Genomic DNA, 18,579 nt, shown 5'->3' on the forward strand with positions numbered 1-18,579 from the left:
ACACAGGGGACCGGACCGAGAGAAAACAATGCACAAAGCGGTCCCCCGAGAGCCAGGCCTGCCTCTCCAGGAACACCCACCGGGTCTAACACCAGGCGGGGAGGCATTCTCGTCAATCGACAGACCACCCACCTTTAACGGTGAGAAGAAAAAAGGCCGGCCGCGACCGCTCAACACCACACAGCGCTCACAGCCTACGGGAGAAGGCAGCGCACGGTGGGCCGCTCGCCCGACGTCCTCCGCTCACGGAGGGGAACCTCAGAGAGCCTCTTACCGCTTCGCCTCGACCCCCTTCATCATCGGGGTCATCTTAACCCAACGAGAGCACACCTCGCAGAGGAACACCGCTAAAGGCCGGACCGCGCACAGGAGGCACACACGTCAGAGAACCGGGAAACGCCGCCGCCGCTCAGAACCGGGCACCTCTGAAGATCGGCCTGGAACGCTCCAGGAGCACCAACGAGGATGGCAAGCAAGACGCGTGCACGCGAGCCCGCTCGGGAGGGACACACGTGACGCGGCACATCAGCCGACCCTCCCCCGGCTCGGAGGGAGGAGGGCTAAACAGACCACACACGGTGGGCAGAGTGAAACGCGCGACGGGGGGAACAGAGCCCCCGGCGCGCCTCACAGGAACCCCCACGAACCACAGCGAGCAGTGCGGAGGGGCTTTCACAGGGCTCAGGCCGGATAACCGCACCCCTGCCTTCCACACACCACCGGTAAAAGGTGGGGAGGAGAGACGAGGGGCCCGCTGGCAGAACGAGAAGAGCGGCCGCCATTCGCCATGAATGTCCGTCCCTCGCCTGGCGCGGCTTAGGCCTCCGGCCCGAATGAACACAGAGCGAGGGCACCACATCGATCGACAAAGCAGAACCGGGAAGAAACGAGCGAGAGAGCACCAACACATGCCACCAAAAAAAAAAAAAAAAAAGGAAAACCCTTCACACCTCCACAACCAAAAAAAACAGCGGTGGGGGTCCACGGGGAAATCCAAAAAAAAATGTGCACTCGGGAGGCACATAAGGCAGCAGAAGGGTCAGACTGAGTAACCCTCCCCCCCCCGCAAGGACTCATGGAGGCTCGGGAGCTCCACAACGAGGGAGGGAGAAAACAGTGCGCTCGGGAGGCACTGGGGAAGCAGAGGACCGGGGGACCCACCCAGTCCATGGAGACTCGGGAGCTCCACGATCTGATCCCAAAAAAAAAAAAAAAAAAAAAAAAAAAGCAAGCACCGGGACGGTAAGGGAGAAGCATCGAGAGACAGTTCCCACCATCCAAACGGCACGGGCGACAGACCACAAAGCGGGGACGCCTGACACGCTTCACCACGGGCAAAAAAAAAAAGCAAGGAAGCCAGTCACCTCAGAAAGCCACTCGGGAAAGCACGCACGGGCCCAGTCCCAAAAGGCAGCGAGAAACCCGGGGACAGCAGGCTGGGCTAGGCGGGAGAAAAAGCACCCAGCGAGCGAGGCTCAGAAGAGAGACCGCCACCTAGCGTCCTTTAATGTCACCCAATTAAAGGACAGCGTGTCAGCACCTATCTGCAGGTACAATAAGGACAGATAGTAACCATTAGAAGAATGACAACAGGTCCGGGGAGTCATTCACAGACCACACAGAACTCCTGAAAGTGAGGCTGGGTGAAATGTCCCAAAAATGTCCCCATAAACAAGAGAACCGACCCTCAAAGGAACAACTGGTCGACCTCATAACCATGACAGGACCGAGAGAGCGAGGTGGACATGCCAGAAAGCCGGGCGCCCAGCCTCCTCCCGGCCGAAGACCCTGCGACCAGCCGCTAGGGATGGAGACGGGCAAGAAGAAAAACTTGGGGGAAAAAAAAAAATAAAATCTCGAGTCCAAGAAACCGGGGACCAGTGAACAGGGAAGCCGGGACCACCACCTCCTCTCGGCCTCAGAATGGCAAGGCCCGCCGCTGAGGACCGAGGGTTCTGGCAAGAGGAAAAAAAAAAAAAAAATTCATAAAAAGCTCCGAGAGTCCGAACCAGGGAAGCGAGAAAGCCGGGACTACAGCCTCCTCTCGGCCTCAGGATGGCAAGGTCCGCCGCTGAGGACCGAGGGTTCTGGCAAGAGGAAAGAAAAAAAAAAAATTCATAAAAAGCTCCGAGAGTCCGAACCAGGGAAGCGAGAAAGCCGGGACTACAGCCTCCTCTCGGCCTCAGGATGGCAAGGTCCGCCGCTGAGGACCGAGGGTTCTGGCAAGAGGGGGAAAGAATTAAAAAAAAAAAAAAAAAGTCCGAGACCCCAACGAGTCCGTGACAGGGCAGCGGGGAAGCCGGGATCAACCAACGCCTCCTCTCGGCCGAGGGTCGCCGGGTCCCAGGGCTCTTCGAAGAGAGTTTAAAAGGCAAGGGAAAAACAACTTTTAAGGCCGGGGTACTTCACCGATCCTGGGCCCGGGTAGACTCGACACCTAGCGGGGGTACGCCAACGACTTATGCCTTCTGGTCGACCCGCTCAAGTCTCCCAGCACCCTTCCCATCTGTTCCTTTCACTCGGTTCCAGCCCCAGCGCACCCATGGGTGACTCTTCCGGCACAACCTCCTACACAGAGACCGTTCCCAAGCACGACACCAACTCCGGGACACACCCGCCTGCCGGGCCGGGACTCTCGTCACTCTTTCCGCCTCACAAAAGCCATTTCGCCCCGTCCTCGTCAACGACCGAGGACCAGGAGCGTTGCACAAAAAAGGCCACCGCTAGGTGGCGCCCGACAACCGACCGACATACATCGCTCGCTCGCCCGCTCGCTCGGCCGCGGCGTCTTCACCTTCTCTGGCGTTACAGCGTCCTCCCACGCTCACGCCCGGAGGCGACACGGGCCCACAACAGGACAGGGAACCCCCCTGTCGGTTCCCCCACCCCACCCCCGAACACGGTGAACGCGGGCCGGCCTGGACATTCGGGGCGACGAAAACGAAAGTACGACCGAGACCACAGGCAGCTGGGAAAACAGGCGAATCAATCGCTCACGGGAAACAAAGAGCGTGTCTGACCGTTCATCGGTGACAGGACTAGGTGGGGGGCCAGGGGCTTCTGCCACAATTAGGCCATGGTGAGAGGGAGGGAGGGAGGGAGGGAGGGAGGGAGGGAGGGAGGGAGGGAGGAAGGAAGGAAGGAGGCAAGGATCAGAGCAGTGAATATACAGGTGCACAGTCCTTACACCAATATTGACTGCAGATAGAAAATAAGAGGAAGAAAAAAAACACACACACACACAGAATGTCACCAAAGGGACAGCCTGGTCTATAAAAGTGAGTTCCAGGAGAGCCAGGGCTATTACATGAAATTGCCTGAGTTCAGATCAACAATTTCTCAACTCCAACAACGATGTTTACAGGAAAGGCAACAGATGTGTACATCAAGGAAAGCCAGTGGAGCCGTAGGCACACCCTTCACACACTTTGAAACTTCTCTGTTGCAAGGTCACAGAGTTAGGAAAGGATCTTGATCTTGAACTTTCCTTAATAGTAAGTCTGTGTGTGTATCACACTCAAGCCAAGTGCCCTCAGAGCTCATGGAAGACAAAACAGAGCTCTAGACTAAGAGAGACGGGGGGCAGGGGGGGTATATTCACTCAAGAAAATGAAAGCAAAACCCTACACAAACCTTGGCACACAGTAAAATCAGTCCTATGAGGAAATTTGTAGCTCTAATTGCCTACTTTTTAAAAAAACTTCTAACCGGGTAATGGTGGTACATGCCTTTAATTCCAGCACTCGGTCTGGTCTCCAAGAGCTAGTTCCAGGACTGACTCAATTAGAGAGAACTAGAGAGAAACCCTGTCACAAACAAACAAACAAACAAACAAACAAACAAAAGAATAAAGTATTACATAAATCAATAGATGCATACAAAGATGGAAGAATAGATGGATAGATAGAGACAGACAGACAGACAGACCCACACTCCATCTTCTGTCTTCTGAAGGTACCAGGCTCTCTCACAGGGGTCAGGCAGAAACGCAGGCAGTGTATGTGTGTGATATCAAGCAAGCCTATATGTGATATATAGGGTATGATAGGATAATGTCACTATGAAATTGGGGTAGGTCTCAGGAGCACAAGAACCCAAATCTGTGCTGTACTCCCTGTCACCAGAAGAGGGCACTAGATACCCACCATGTGGTTTCTGGACATTCCAGAAATTCCATCTCTCCAGTTCTCATTCTTTCATTGTTCCTCCTGCATGCCTGCATCGAGTGAGAGAGTGGGCACCGTTTCTGTTTCTCCCTGCTTCTCTGCGTGTCTGTGACTGTCACGTCCTGCATAGCCAGAGTGCCCGCCACCTATGCCTGAGATAGATGTAGCCGGCAGCCCTGAGGCTGGGGGAGAAAGGGAGAGAGTGGGTCCCCTGGAGAGCCTTGGGCAGAGGCTCTGTGGATTCCCTGCAGGAGGCCTCACCGCCTCTGAGGAGCCCATGGGGGAGGGGGAAAGGGAAGGTCAACCATACAGTCCTGCCTGGCTTTTGCTTTGTTTTGGTTTTGGTTTTTGTTTTTATTTCCAGGTACAGCTGTGACCAGGTCTGAATCCAGGACAGACTCCAAAGCTAGAGAGAAATCCTGTCTCAGAAAACAAAAAAATAAATAAATACACTAATCAAGAAATGGATAGATAGATAGATAGATAGCCAGACAGAGAGATGATAAAACACCTCCAAGATGAGGAAGACCAAGGCAGGCAGATCACTGTGAGTTTAAGGCTACCTTGTTCTGCAGAGTGATATTCAGGACAGGCAAAGTGACACAGAGAAACCCTGTTTTCAGAAAAAAAAAAAGATGGGGGCTGGAGAGATGGCTCTGTGGTTAAGAGTGCCGACTGCTCTTCCAGAGGACCCAGGTTCAATTCCTACCACCCACATGGCAGTTAACAGCTGTCTGTAACTCCAAGATCTGACACCCTCAGGTAGACATACATGCAGGTAAAACACCAATGCAAATAAAATAAAAATAAATAAATTATTAGGAAAATAAATATATAAAAAAGGTGTTTAGTGCATGCCTTTAATCCCAGCACTAGGAGGCAGAGGCAGATGGCTCTCTGTGAGTCTGAGGCCAGCCTTGTCTACAAAGTGAGTCCCAGGGCATACGAGGGTACACAACGAAACCCTATGTTGAAAAACAACAAATAAACAAACAAATAGAGAGATAATAGCAATAAAAATATTTGAGAGTTCAAGTAATTGACTCCGTCAACAATAATAGAATATAAAAATAAAAATATCAAATGCACTTGAACACATTGGCACAGGAGACCATTTCCTAAATAGAACCCCAGTAGCACAGACACTGAGAGAAACAGTTAATAACAACTGAGACCTCCTGAAACTGAAAAGCTTCTGTAAAGCAAAGAACACAGCCAACAAGACAAAATGACGGCCTACAGAATGGGAAAAGATCTTCACTAACCCCACATCAGACAGAGGTCTGGTCTCCAAAATACACAAAGCACTCAAGAAGTTGGTCATCAAAAGAACAAATAATCCAATTTAAAAAATGGAGTACAGACCTAAACAGAGAATTCTCAACAGAGGGATCTAAAATGGTTGAAAGACACTTAAATGTTGGGTCGAGGGGTGGATCATGCAAAGATGAGAAACCACCAAGTTTAATAAACCAGAAGCAAACTTTATTCCAGAAACCAGATCCTAGGAAAACCAGAAGCAAACTTAAAAATAAAAAAATAAATAAATAAAAATCACCACGGGGCACAGAACCTTATCAGCTAGCTGAGACCACAGACAGAGTTTGGGCTTCTGACACTGTGGCAAAAGGCCAGTTTCTGAAACCAATTTTTATAGTAGGGGCATCAAGCATTAACTCTGAACAAAGGAATTTTTATGATCTTGCCCTGACCCGTGGGTCAGTCAACATTAGACCCTACAGAGGGGAGTGAGTTTTAACATCAATGGGTAACTAGGCAACTATCATGAAATATGTTTCAAAGTAGATTTCTTGACCGAATGCATGACAGTCCGGTATGAGATCATGGTTTTATGGTTTTATTTCATTTTGTCTGTGTGTGTGTGTGTGTGTGTGTGTGTGTGTGTGTGTGTGTGTGTCGTCTGTGTTCTCTGACTCTCTTGTACATTGAATTTAACTTCAGATTTTATTTGTTTTTCTCAGTGTGCCCATGTCTGTCCGTGTGTGTGTGTGTGTGTGTGTGTGTGTGTGTTCGCGTATGTGGGCGAGGATCACAATTCAAAACATTGCAGTGAAGGCCCTTTGTAGACAGCCCCCAGGACTACCTTCCTTTGTTCTTTTGTTTCTTCATTTTCATTCTATCTTTTTTTTCTTTCTTTCCTTCTTTCTTTCTTTTTTTTTGTATTTTTTGTTGTTGTTGTTGTTCAACGTGTATATGTTTTTATTTGGTACAGGGGTTTTTCTACACAACATGGGAATTCACTACCTAGATAGACCAGACCTGTCTCCATTTCAAGGTTCACCTGCCTCTGTCTCTTGGATGATAGAATAAAAGGTGTGAACCACAACAACCCTGCTTTGTTTTTAGTATGTTGTTCTATTCATTTCTTGTACACTTAGTTCAATTTTAATTTTAGTTTTGTTTTGTTTTGTTTTGTTTTTCGAGACAGGGTTTCCCTGCATAGCAGTCCTAGCTGATCTGGAACTAGCTCTTGTAGACCAGGCTGGCCTCAAACTCCCAGAGATTCACGTGCCTCTGCCTTCTGTGCGCTGGGAATAAAGGCATGTGCCACCACTGCCCAGCCATTTTCAAATTCTATTTAAATCTCTCGGTGTGCCTTTTGTATGTGGGGGAGACAGGGAAGGTGTCCTATTTCCAAACATTTTCATAACTGCACTTAGCACTGCACTCTTTTACATTTAATTTTACTTTTTTAAGAGTGTTTCCAGTTGTGTAGGACTTAGTTTAATTTCAATTTCTTAAAGAATTTTTTATGATTTATTTAACTTTAGATGTACAATGGGGTGAGGGTATCAGTTCATCCAGGAACTGGATTTACAATCACGTATGAGCTGCCATACGGGTGCTGGGACCTCTTCCTCAGAGCCACCAAGCCATCTCTCCAGGCCCTTAATTTTCTTTAAAAAATTATGTTTCTCTGGGTGTGCCTGTGTGTGTGCCTCTGTGTGTGTGTGTGTGTGTGTGTGTGTGTGTGCATGTGTGCGCGCACATGTATTTGTGGGGTGGCTTTTGAACTAACCAAGATGACTGGTTTCATATGTGGCAGAGAGGCAGGTGGATCTCTGGGAGTTTGAGGCCAGCCTGGTCGACAAGAGCTAGTTCCAAAGACAAGCTCCAAAGCAGCAGAGAAACCCTGCCTTGAAAATCAAAACAAAATCACAAACCAAAAAAATAAAATGCAAATTAAATGTGAAAGAGAGAGAGAGAGAGAGAGAGAGAGAGAGAGAGAGAGAAGACATGTTGATTCATCGATTTACAGACAAGAAATAAGAAAAAACAAAACCATAATACAAAACCATAATGTTACCAAGATGACAGCCTGGTTTATATAATGAGTTAAAGGTATTATACAGAGAAACACTGCACCAAAAAGTAATAATGATAATAATAATAATAATAGAAGAAGAAAACAGAAAAAAAAAACAAGGAAGGAAGGAAGGAAGGAAGGAAGGAAGGAAGGAAGGAAGGAAAAACATGTGTTTTCCTTTTTTTCTTTCTTTATCTCAGGTTATTTTATTTTAATTTATTTCTTTTAATTGCTGCAGCAGCAGCAGTATATTTTGGGCAGCTGCCTAGCTGGGTAATGGTGGCAGCACATTTCTTTATTCTCATTTCTCAGCCCTCAGAAATCAGGAGAGGCAGAGGCATGCAGATCACTGTGAATTTGAGGCTACCTTGTCCTGCAGTGTGAGTTTCAGGACAGGCAAAGCGACAGACACAGAGAAACCCTGTCTTGGGGGAAAAAGTGTATTTAATACAGGCCTTTAATTCCGGCACTAGGAGGCAGAGGTAGAGGCAGGGGCAGCTAGATCTCTATGAGTCTGAGGCCAGCGTTGTCTACAAAGTGAGTTCCAGGGCAAACACAGGGAACCTCTATGTAGAAAAACCACAAATAATAATAATAATAATAATAATAATAATAATAATAATAATAATAATAATAATCTAAGAGCTCAATTAATTGACTTCACCCACAATTCAAAAATTTAAAAATAAAAAAGAAGAGTGTGTCTGACTGATCAGTGAAAGGACTATGAGGGCCAAGGGGCTGCCACAATTATGGCTTGGTGAGAGGGAGGAACTGAGGGAGGGAGGGAGAGAGGGAGGGAGGCCTGCTTTCTTGGGGTTCTTTTTCAGTAGTTGTGTTTGTACAATCTACCCCATACCCCACTTCTCATACTAAATACCGAGTCTGAGAAAATTAAAACAGCCATGGAAAAATTCCCACTTGGATCTGTTCCTGCCCTGTAAAACAATAATCACAACAAAAATATCCATATCTAAGCAGACCAGTCAAGTTGTAGCCTCACCCTTTAAAGGTTCAGCAAGGAGTCCTAGCTGTTAGGAAGGGCTGGTGACCTTGAACTTTAATAGTCTCTTAAATCTGCCTTCTCACTTTTACCAGGTGCCCTCAGGGGACAGGAGTGGAGGCCAGGGCCCCTGCAACAGGAGATCTCCTAGATAACCTACAGGCTCTTAGGGTTCCTGGGCCTGCTTACAGAAAGACATGAGACACAGAGAAAACAATTTTTTATTTTTTTTGGTTTTCTGAGACAAGGATTCTCTATAGCTTCGGCACCTGTCCTGGAACTGTTGATGACCAGGCTGGCCTCAAACTCACAGAGATCCTCCTGCCTCTGCCTGGCACAGAAAAAATTACAACAACCATGGAATAGTATGAAAAATTCTGACTTTGTTGTCATTTCCAGGAATACTGACATAGTGAATTATTTGGAACGTTTTCACTTCAGACAGAAAAAAACGAAAATGTCATTTTATTTATTTATTTATTTATTTATTTATTTATTTATTTATTTTTGGTTTTTTTGAGACAGGGTTTCTCTGTGGTTTTGGAGTCTGTCCTGGAACTAGCTCTTGTAGACCAGGCTGGTCTCGAACTCACAGAGATCCGCCTGCCTCTGCCTCCCAAGTGCTGGGATTAAAGGCGTGCGCCACCACCGCCCGGCTCTCCAGGCTCTTAATTTAAAAGTTTATTTATGTGTCTCTGGGTGTGCCTGTGCCTTTGTTTGGTTTGTGTGTGTGTTGTGTGTGGGGGTGTGGGGGTGTGGGTGGGGTGGCTTTAGACCTCACCAGACAAAGGCATTCAAGAGCACTGGCTCCATATTTAGCAGAAACAGGATCTCTGGGAGTTTTAGGCCATCCTGGTCTACAAGAAAGAAGCTAGTTCCAAGAACAGTCTCCAAAGAAGCAGAGAAACCCTGTCTCCTAAAGAAAAACACAAAACCAAACCAAAAGAGGGGGGAGGGGGGGAGGGAGGGAGGGAGGGAGGGAGGGAGGGAGGGAGGGAGGGAGAGAGAGAGAGAGAGAGAGGACAGCTAGGGCTGTTACACAGAGAAACCATGCCTCAAAAAATAATAAAAGAAGAAAAAAAAAAAAGCAAGAGAGCAAGAAAGCAAAAAAGCAAGCAAGCAAGCAAGAAAGAAAGCTAGAGAGAAACCCTGTCTCAGAAAGAAAACAAAAAAAAAAATAAATAAACTAATAAATGAATGGATAGATAGATAAATAGATAGCCAGAGAGAGAGAGAGAGACAGAGAGATGAAAAAACGCCTCCAAGTCTGCAGATTGAGATTCAGGACAGGCAAAGTGACACAGAAAAACCCTGTTTTCAAAAAAAAAAGGGGGGGGTGTTTAGTGTACGCCTTTAATCCTAGCACTAGAAGGCAGAGGCAGGTGTATCTCTGTGAGTCTGAGGCCAGTCTTGTCTACAAAGTGAATTCCAGGGCATACAAGGATACACAACGAAACCCCGTGTTGCAAAACCACAAATAAACAAACAGATAATAACAATAAAAATATTTGAGAGTTCAAATAATTGACTTCATCCACAATAAAAAAAATATAAAAATAAAAATATCAAATGCATTTGAACGCATCGTCTCAGGAGACCGCTTCCTAAATCTAACTCCAGTAGCACAGACTCTGAGAGGAACAAAATTAATCAATGAGACCACCTGAAACTGAAAAGTTTCTTCTGTAAAGCAAAGGGCATGGCCAACAAGACAAAACGACAGCCTACAGGATGGGAAAAGATCTTCACTAACCCCACATCAGACAGAGGTCTCATCTCCAAAATATACAAAGAACTCAAGACATTGGTCATCTCAAGAACAAATAATCCAATTCACAAAATGGAGGTACAGACCTAAACAGAGAACTCTCAACCGAGGAATCTAAAACGGCTGAAAGACACTTAAGGAAATGTTCAACATCCTTAGTCATCAGAGAAATGTAAATCAAAACAGCTCTGAGATTCCACTTTATACCTGTAAGAATGGTCAAGATCAAAAACACTGATGACAACTTATGCTGGAGAGGATGTGGGGAAAAGGGAACATTCCCGCATTGCTGGTGGGAAGGCAAGCTGGTACAGCCACCCTTTGGATGTCAGTGTGGCGATTTCTCAGAAAATTAGGAAACAACCTTCCTCAAGACCCAGCAATACCACTTTTAGGTATATATGTAAAGGATGCTCAATTGTGCCACAAGGACATGGGCTCAACTACGTTCATAGCAGCATTGTTTGTCGTAGCCAGAACCTGGAAACAGCCTAAATGCCCTCTGACTGGAGAATGGATGAGGAAAAGGTGGTACACTTACACAACGGAGTACTTACTACACAGCAGAAAAGAATAATGACACCTTGAATTTTGCAGGCAAATGGATGAAGCTAGGAAACATCATTTTGAGGGAAGTAACCCAGACCCTAAAAGACAATTATCACATATACTCACTCATAAGTGATTTTTAAACATAAGGGGAAAAACTCACAAATCACAATCCCAGAGAACCTAGACAACAATGAGGACCCTAAGAGAGACATACATAGATCTAAAATACATGAGTAGTAGAAAAAGACAAGATCTCCTGAGAGCATGGGAACCTTGGGAGAGGGTTGAAGGGGAGGGGAGAGGCAGGGAAGGGAGCAGAGAAAAATGTAGAGCTTAACAAAAATAAATAAAAGAAACAAATAAAGGCGGGTGGTGGTGGTGGTGGTGGTGGTGGTGGTGGTGGTGGTGGTGGTGGTGGTACATTCCTTTAATCCCAGCACTTGGGAGGCAAAGGCAGGTGGATCCTTGTGAATTTGAGGCCAGCCTGGTCTACAAGGGTTAGTTCCAGCACAGGCTCCAAAGCTACAGAGAAGAACCAAAAACAAATAAATAAATATATAGGCATGGATTAACAAAAATCAAATGCAAACTAAGTAGAAATAAATACTTTCAGTATGCCATTCAAGAATTAGGGAAACCTTTATCCCAGGACTTGGGAGACACAGGCAGAAGGACATCTGTGAGTTAAACTCCAGACTCATCTACCAAGTGAGATCACAAGACTCGTGCACTGTCTCGTAGGTCCTAAACGCCCATGGTCCAGTTTCTAGGACCAAGGAGACAGTTTATAATGTTTCTTTCTTCTTTCCTTCCTTCCTTCCTTTTTTTTTTGGGGGGGGGAGTATTTGGTTGAACTTTTATACATTTTTTTTTAATTTGAGATGGGGGCCTCTCTATAAAGCCTGAGAATTCACAGAGGTCCACCTGCCTCTGTCTCTTGGATGATAGAATAAAAGATGTGCACCACAATAACCAGGCTCAGTTTCTTATACATTTAGTTTAATTTCAAATTTTGTTTGTATCTCTTGGTCTGCACCAAGTGTGTCCCTGTTGAGGGGTGGGACACAGGGAAGGTGTCCTATTTTAGAACATTTTATTTTACTTTTATTTGAGACAGTCTTTCCAGTTGTGTAGAACTTATTTTAGTTTCATATTTTTAAAGAATTTTTTATGATTTATTTAACTTTATTTTATGTGCAGTGGTGTGAAACTGGATTTACTATCACTTATGAGCCTGCTGCCATGTGGGGCTTAGGTCTCAGGAGCACAAGAACTCAAATCTCTGCTGTACTCCCTGTCACCAGAAGAGGGCACTAGATACCCACCATGTGGTTTCTGGACATTCCAGAAATTCCATCTCTCCAGTTCTCATTCTTTCATTGTTCTTCCTGCATGCCTGCATCGAGTGAGAGAGTGGGCAACGTTTTTCCCTGCTTCTCTGCGTGTCTGTGTCTGTCACGTCCTGCATAGCCAGAGTGCCCGCCACCTATGCCTGAGATAGATGTAGCCGGCAGGGAGAGAGTGGGTCCCCTGGAGAGCCTTGGGCAGAGGCTCTGTGGATTCCCTGCAGGAGGCCTCACCGCCTCTGAGGAGCCCATGGGGGAGGGGGAAAGGGAAGGTCAACCATACAGTCCTGCCTGGCTTTTGCTTTGTTTTGGTTTTGGTTTTTGTTTTTATTTCCAGGTACAGCTGTGACCAGGTCTGAATCCAGGACAGACTCCAAAGCTAGAGAGAAATCCTGTCTCAGAAAACAAAAAAATAAATAAATAAACTAATCAAGAAATGGATAGATAGATAGATAGATAGATAGATAGATAGATAGATAGATAGCCAGACAGAGAGATGAAAAAACACCTCCAAGATCAGGGAGACCAAAGGCAGATCACTATGAGTTTTAAGGCTACGTTGTTCTGCAGATTGAGACGTTGCAGGACAGGCAAAGTGACACAGAGAAAGAAACCCTGTTTTCAAAAAAAAAAAAAAAAGGTGGGGGCTGAAGAGATGGCTCTGTGGTTAAGAGTGCCGACTGCTCTTCCAGAGGACCCAGGTTCAATTCCTACCACCCACATGGCAGTTAACAGCTGTCTGTAACTCCAAGATCTGACACCCTCAGGTAGACATACATGCAGGCAAAACACCAATGCAAATAAAATAAAAATAAATAAATTATTAGGAAAATAAATATATAAAAAAGGTGTTTAGTGCATGCCTTTAATCCCAGCACTAGGAGGCAGAGGCAGATGGATCTCTGTGAGTCTCAGGCCAGTCTTGTCTACAAAGTATGAGTCCCAGGGCATACGAGGGTACACAATGAAACCCTATGTTGAAAAACCACAAATAAACAAACAAATAAGGAGATAATAACAATAAAAATATTTGAGAGTTCAAATAATTGACTTCATCCACAATAATAGAATATAAAAAATAAAAATATCAAATGCACTTGAACACATTGGCACAGGAGACCACTTCCTAAATAGAACCCCAGTAGCACAGACTCTGAGAGAAACAAAATTAATCAATGGGACCTCCTAAAACTGAAAAGCTTCTTCTGTAAAGCAAAGGACATGGCCAACAAGACAAAACGACAGCCTACAAAATGGGAAAAGATCGTCACTAACCCCACATCAGACAGAGGTCCGATCTCCAAAATATACAAAGAACTCAACACATTTGGTCATCAAAAGAACAAATAATCCAATTAAAAAAAAAATGGAGTACAGACCTCTCAACAGAGGAATCTAAAATGGCTGAAAGACCCTTAAGAAAATGTTCAACATGCTTAGTCATCAGAGAAATGCAAATCAAAACAAGTTTCTAGGACCAAGGAGACAGTTCATAATGTCTCTTTCTTCTTTTCTTCCTTCTTTTCTTTGTGGTTGAACATATATATATATATTTTTTATTCGGGACGGGGCCTCTCTACAAAGCCTGGGAATTCACAGAGGTACACCTGTCTCTGTCTCTTGGATGATAGAATAAAAGATGTGCACCACAACAACCCAACTAAGTTTTGAGTATCTCATTCTGTTAATTTTATGTACATTTAGTTTGCTTTCAAGTTTTGTTTGTATCTCTTGGTCTGCACCAAGTGTGTCCTTGTGGGGTGAGGGGCAGGGAAGGTGTCCTATTTCAGAACATTTTATTTAACTTTTATTTGAGACAGTCTTTCCAGTTGTGTAGAACTTAGTTTAATTTCAACTTTTTAAAGAATTTTTTTATGACTTATTTAAATTTATTTTAAGTGTAGTGGCATGGATATGTCAGATCATCCAGAAACTAGATTTACAATCACTTATGAGCTGCTGCCATTTGGGTCCTGGGAATTGAACCCACTTCTTCATGAAGAGCCACCAAGCCATCTCTCTAGGCCTTTAATTTCACCAATTTATTTATGTGTCTCTGGGTGTGCCTCTGTGTGTGTGTCTGTGTGTCTCTGTGTGTGTGTGTGTGTGTCTGTGTGTGTCTGTGTGTCTGTATGTCTGTGGGATGGCCTTTGACTTCACATTTAAGAGGACTGGTTCCGTATCTGGCAGAGGCAGGCGGATCTCTGGGAGAGAGAGAGAGGGAGAGAGAGAGAGAGAGAGAATATCCTCAGGCAAATGAAAACATACCCTTACAGAACAAATACCTGGCACACAGTGAACTCAGTCCTTTGAGGAAATTTATAGGTCTTATTGCCCACCATTGGAAAAGAAATCTAGCTGGGTAATGGTGTCAACACATTTCTTTCTTTTTTTTTTTTTTTTTTGGTTTTTCGAGACAGGGTTTCTCTGTGGTTTTGTAGCCTGTCCTGGAACTAGCTCTTGTAGACCAGGCTGGACTTGAACTCACAGAGATTTGCCTGCCTCTGCCTCCCGAGTGCTGGGATTAAAGGCGTGCGCCACCAACGCCCGGCAACACATTTCTTTATTCCCAGTTCTCAGCTCTCAGAGATCAGGGAGGCAGAGGGAGGCAAATAGGTGTGTGTTAGAGACTACCTTGTTCTGCAGTATGAGTTTCAGGACAGGCAAAGTGACACAGAAAAGCCCTGTCTTGAAAAAAAAGTGTGTTTAGTACAGGCCTTTAATTCTGGCACTATGAGGCAGAGGCAGCTGAATCTCTGTGAGTCTGAGGCCAGCCTTGTCTATAAAGTGAAATCCAGGGCAAGCAAAAATACACAGGGAACCCCTATGAAGAAAAACCATAGATAAAAAAAACAAATAAACAGATAATAATAATAACAAAAGCAACAGAAATATCTGAGAGCTCAAATTAATTGACTTCACCCACAATTTAAAATTGTAAAATAAAAATTTTAAAAATCAAGTGCACACATTGGCACAGGAGACCACTTCCTAAATAGAACCCCAGTAGCACAGACACTGAGAGAAACAATTGAAGGAGACCTCCTGAAACTGAAAAGCTTCTGTAAAGCAAAAGACACGGCCAACAAGAAAAAATGATGGCCTACAGAATGGGAAAAGATCTTCACTAACCCCACATCAGACAGAGGTCTGATCTCCAAAACACACAAAGAACTCAAGCAAGCCGGGCGGTGGTGGCGCACGCCTTTAATCCCAGCACTTGGGAGGCAGAGGCAGGTGGATCTCTGTGAGTTCGAGACCAGCCTGGTCTACAGAGCTAGTTCCAGGACAGGCTCCAAAACCACAGAGAAACGCTGTCTCGAAAAACCAAAAAAAAAAAAAAAAAAAAACAAAAAAAAAAAAAACAAAAAAAAAAAGAACTCAAGCAATTGGTCATCAAAAGAACAAATAATCCAATTAGAAAAAAATGGGGTACAGACCTAAACAGAGAACTCTCAATCGAGGAATCTAAAATGGTTGAAAGACACTTAAATGTTGGGTCGGGGGGGGGGGTTCATGCAAAGATGAGAACACCACCAAGCTTAATAAACCAGAAGCAAACTTTATTCCAGAAACCAGATCCTAGGAAAACCAGAAGCAAACTTAAAACTAAAATAAATAAATAAATAAAAATCACCACGGGGCACAGAGCTTATCAGTTAGCTGAGACCACAGGCAGAGTTTGGGCTTCTGACACTGTGGCGTGGCAAAAGGCCGGTTTCTGAAACCAATTTTTATAGTAGGGGCATCAAGCATTAGCCCTGACCCGTGCGTGGGTCAGTCAACATTAGACCCTAAGGAGGAGAGTGAGTTTTAACATCAATGGGTAACTTGGCAACTATCATGAAATATGTTTCAAAGTAGATTTCTCCACCAAATGCATGACAGTCCGGTATGAGATCATGCTGTAGCATGGTTTTATTTCATTGTGTGTGTGTGTGTGCGTGCGTGCGTGCGTGCGTGCGTGCGTGCGTGCGTGTGTTCTCTGACTCTTTTGTACATTGAGTTTAACTTCAGATTTTATTTGTTTTTCTCAATGTGACCATGTCTGTCCCTGTGTGTGTGTATTTATGTATGTGGGGGGGGGGGGGCGGGGATCACAATTCAAAACATTGTAGTGAAGGCCCTTTGTAGACAACCCCCAGGACTGGCTTCCTTTGTTCTTTTGTTTTTTCATTTTCGTTCTTTCTATCTGTCTTTCTTTTCTTTTCTTTTTTTGGTTCAACGTGTATATGTTTTTATTTGGTACAGGGGTTTTTCTATACAACATGGGAATTCACTACCTAGATAGACCAGACCTGTCTCCAATTCAAGGAGGTCCACCTGCCTCTGTCTTTTGGATGATAGAATAAAAGGTGTGAACCACAACAACCCAGCTTTGTTTTTAGTATGTTGTTCTATTCATTTCTTGTACATTTAGTTTAATTTTGATTTTTTTGTTTTGTTTTTCGAGACAGGGTTTCCCTGCATAGCAGTCCTAGCTGATCTGGAACTAGCTCTTGTAGACCAGGCTGGCCTCAAACTCCCAGAGATTCACCTGCCTCTGCCTCCTGTGCACTGGGAATGAAGGCATGTGCCACCACTGCCCACCCATTTTCAAATTCTATTTAAGTCTCTCGGTGTGCCTTTTGTATGTGGGGGAGAATGGGAAGGTGTCCTATTTCCAAACATTTTCATAACTGCACTTAGCACTGCACTCTTTTACATTTACTTTTACTTTTATTTAAGATTGTTTCCAGATGTATAGGACTTAGTTTAATTTCAATTTCTTAAAGAATTTTTTATGATTTATTTAACTTTATATGAGCAATGGTATGAGGGTGCCAGATCACCCAGGAACTGGATTTGCAATCACATATGAGCTGCCATGGGGGTGGCGGGAATGGAAACCACTTCCTCAGAGCCACCAAGCCATCTCTCCAGGCCCTTTAATTTAAAAAAAAAATGTTTCTCTGGGTGTGCATGTGTGTGCACATGCGTTTATGGGGTGAATTTTGAACTCATTAGGATGAAAGCATTCTCAAGGACTGGTTCAATATCTGGCAGAGAGGCAGGTGGATTTCTGGGAGTTTGAGGCCAGCCTGGTCGACAAGAGCTAGTTCCAAAGACAGGCTCCAAAGCAACAGAGAAAACCCTGCCTTAAAAATTAAAACAAAAACACAAACAAAAATAAAAAACATAAATTAAACCTGTGTGTGTGTGTGTGTGTGTGTGAGAGAGAGAGAGAGAGAGAGAGAGAGAGAGAGAGAGAGAGAGAGAGAGAGAGAGGAAATGATCAAACGGAAAATAAGAAAAAAAAAAAACCATAATGTCACCAAGATGACAGCCTGGTTTATATAGTGAGTTAAAGGTATTATACAGAGAAACTCTGCACCAAATAAATAATGAAAGAAGAAAACAGAAAAAAAAAAAAACAAGGAAGGAAGAAAAGAAGGAAAAAAGGAAGGAAGGAAGAAAAACAGGTGTTTTCCTTTTTTCCTTTGTTTATCTCAGGTTATTTTATTTTAATTTATGTTTTTTTAATTGCTGCTGCATCAGCAGCAGCAGTATATTTTGGGCAGCTGCATAGCTGGGTAATGGTGGCAGCACATTTCTTTATTTTCAGTTCTCGGCCCTCAGAGATCAGGAGAGGCAGAGGCAGGCAGATCACTGTGAGTTTGAGGCTACCTTGTTCTGCAGTGTGAGTTTGAGGACAGACACAAAAAACTAAAAGTGTGTTTAGTACAGGCCTTTAATTCCAGCACTAGGAGGCAGAGGTAGAGGCAGGGGCAGCTAGATCTCTGTGAGTCTGAGGCCAGCCTTGTCTACAAAGTGAGTTCCAGGGCAAACAAGCATACACAGGGAATTCCTATATAGAAAAAAACCACAAATAAACTAATAATAATAATAATAATAATAATGATAATAATAATCTAAGAGATCAATTAATTGACTTCACCCACAATTCAAAAATTAAAAAATAATAAAAAAAAAAGAGTGTGTCTGACCAATCAGTGAAAGGACTGTGTGGGCCAAGGGGCTGCCACAATTATGGATTAGTGAGAGTGAGGAAAGGAGGGAGGCAGCAAGGGCAGTTCCCAGTCACTTAAATGCCTTTCAAAGACATTTCACCATGGCAACCACTCGCTTGCTTTCTTGGGGTTCTTTTTCTTCAGTAGTTGTGTTTGTACAACCCCACACCCCACTTCTCATACCGAGTCTGAGAAAATTAAAACAGCCATGGAAAAATTCCCACTTGGATATCTGTTCCTGCCCTGTAAAACAATAATCACAACAAAAATATCCATATCTAAGCAGACCAATCAAGTTGTAGCCTCACCCTTTAATGGTTCAGCTAGGAGTTCTAGCTGTTAGGAAGGGTTGGTGACCTTGAACTTTCCTAGTCTCTGAAATCTGCCCTCTCACTTTTGCCAGGT

This window comes from Chionomys nivalis, chromosome 26 (assembly GCF_950005125.1).
Source record: "Chionomys nivalis chromosome 26, mChiNiv1.1, whole genome shotgun sequence".
Classification (NCBI taxonomy): domain Eukaryota; kingdom Metazoa; phylum Chordata; class Mammalia; order Rodentia; family Cricetidae; genus Chionomys; species Chionomys nivalis.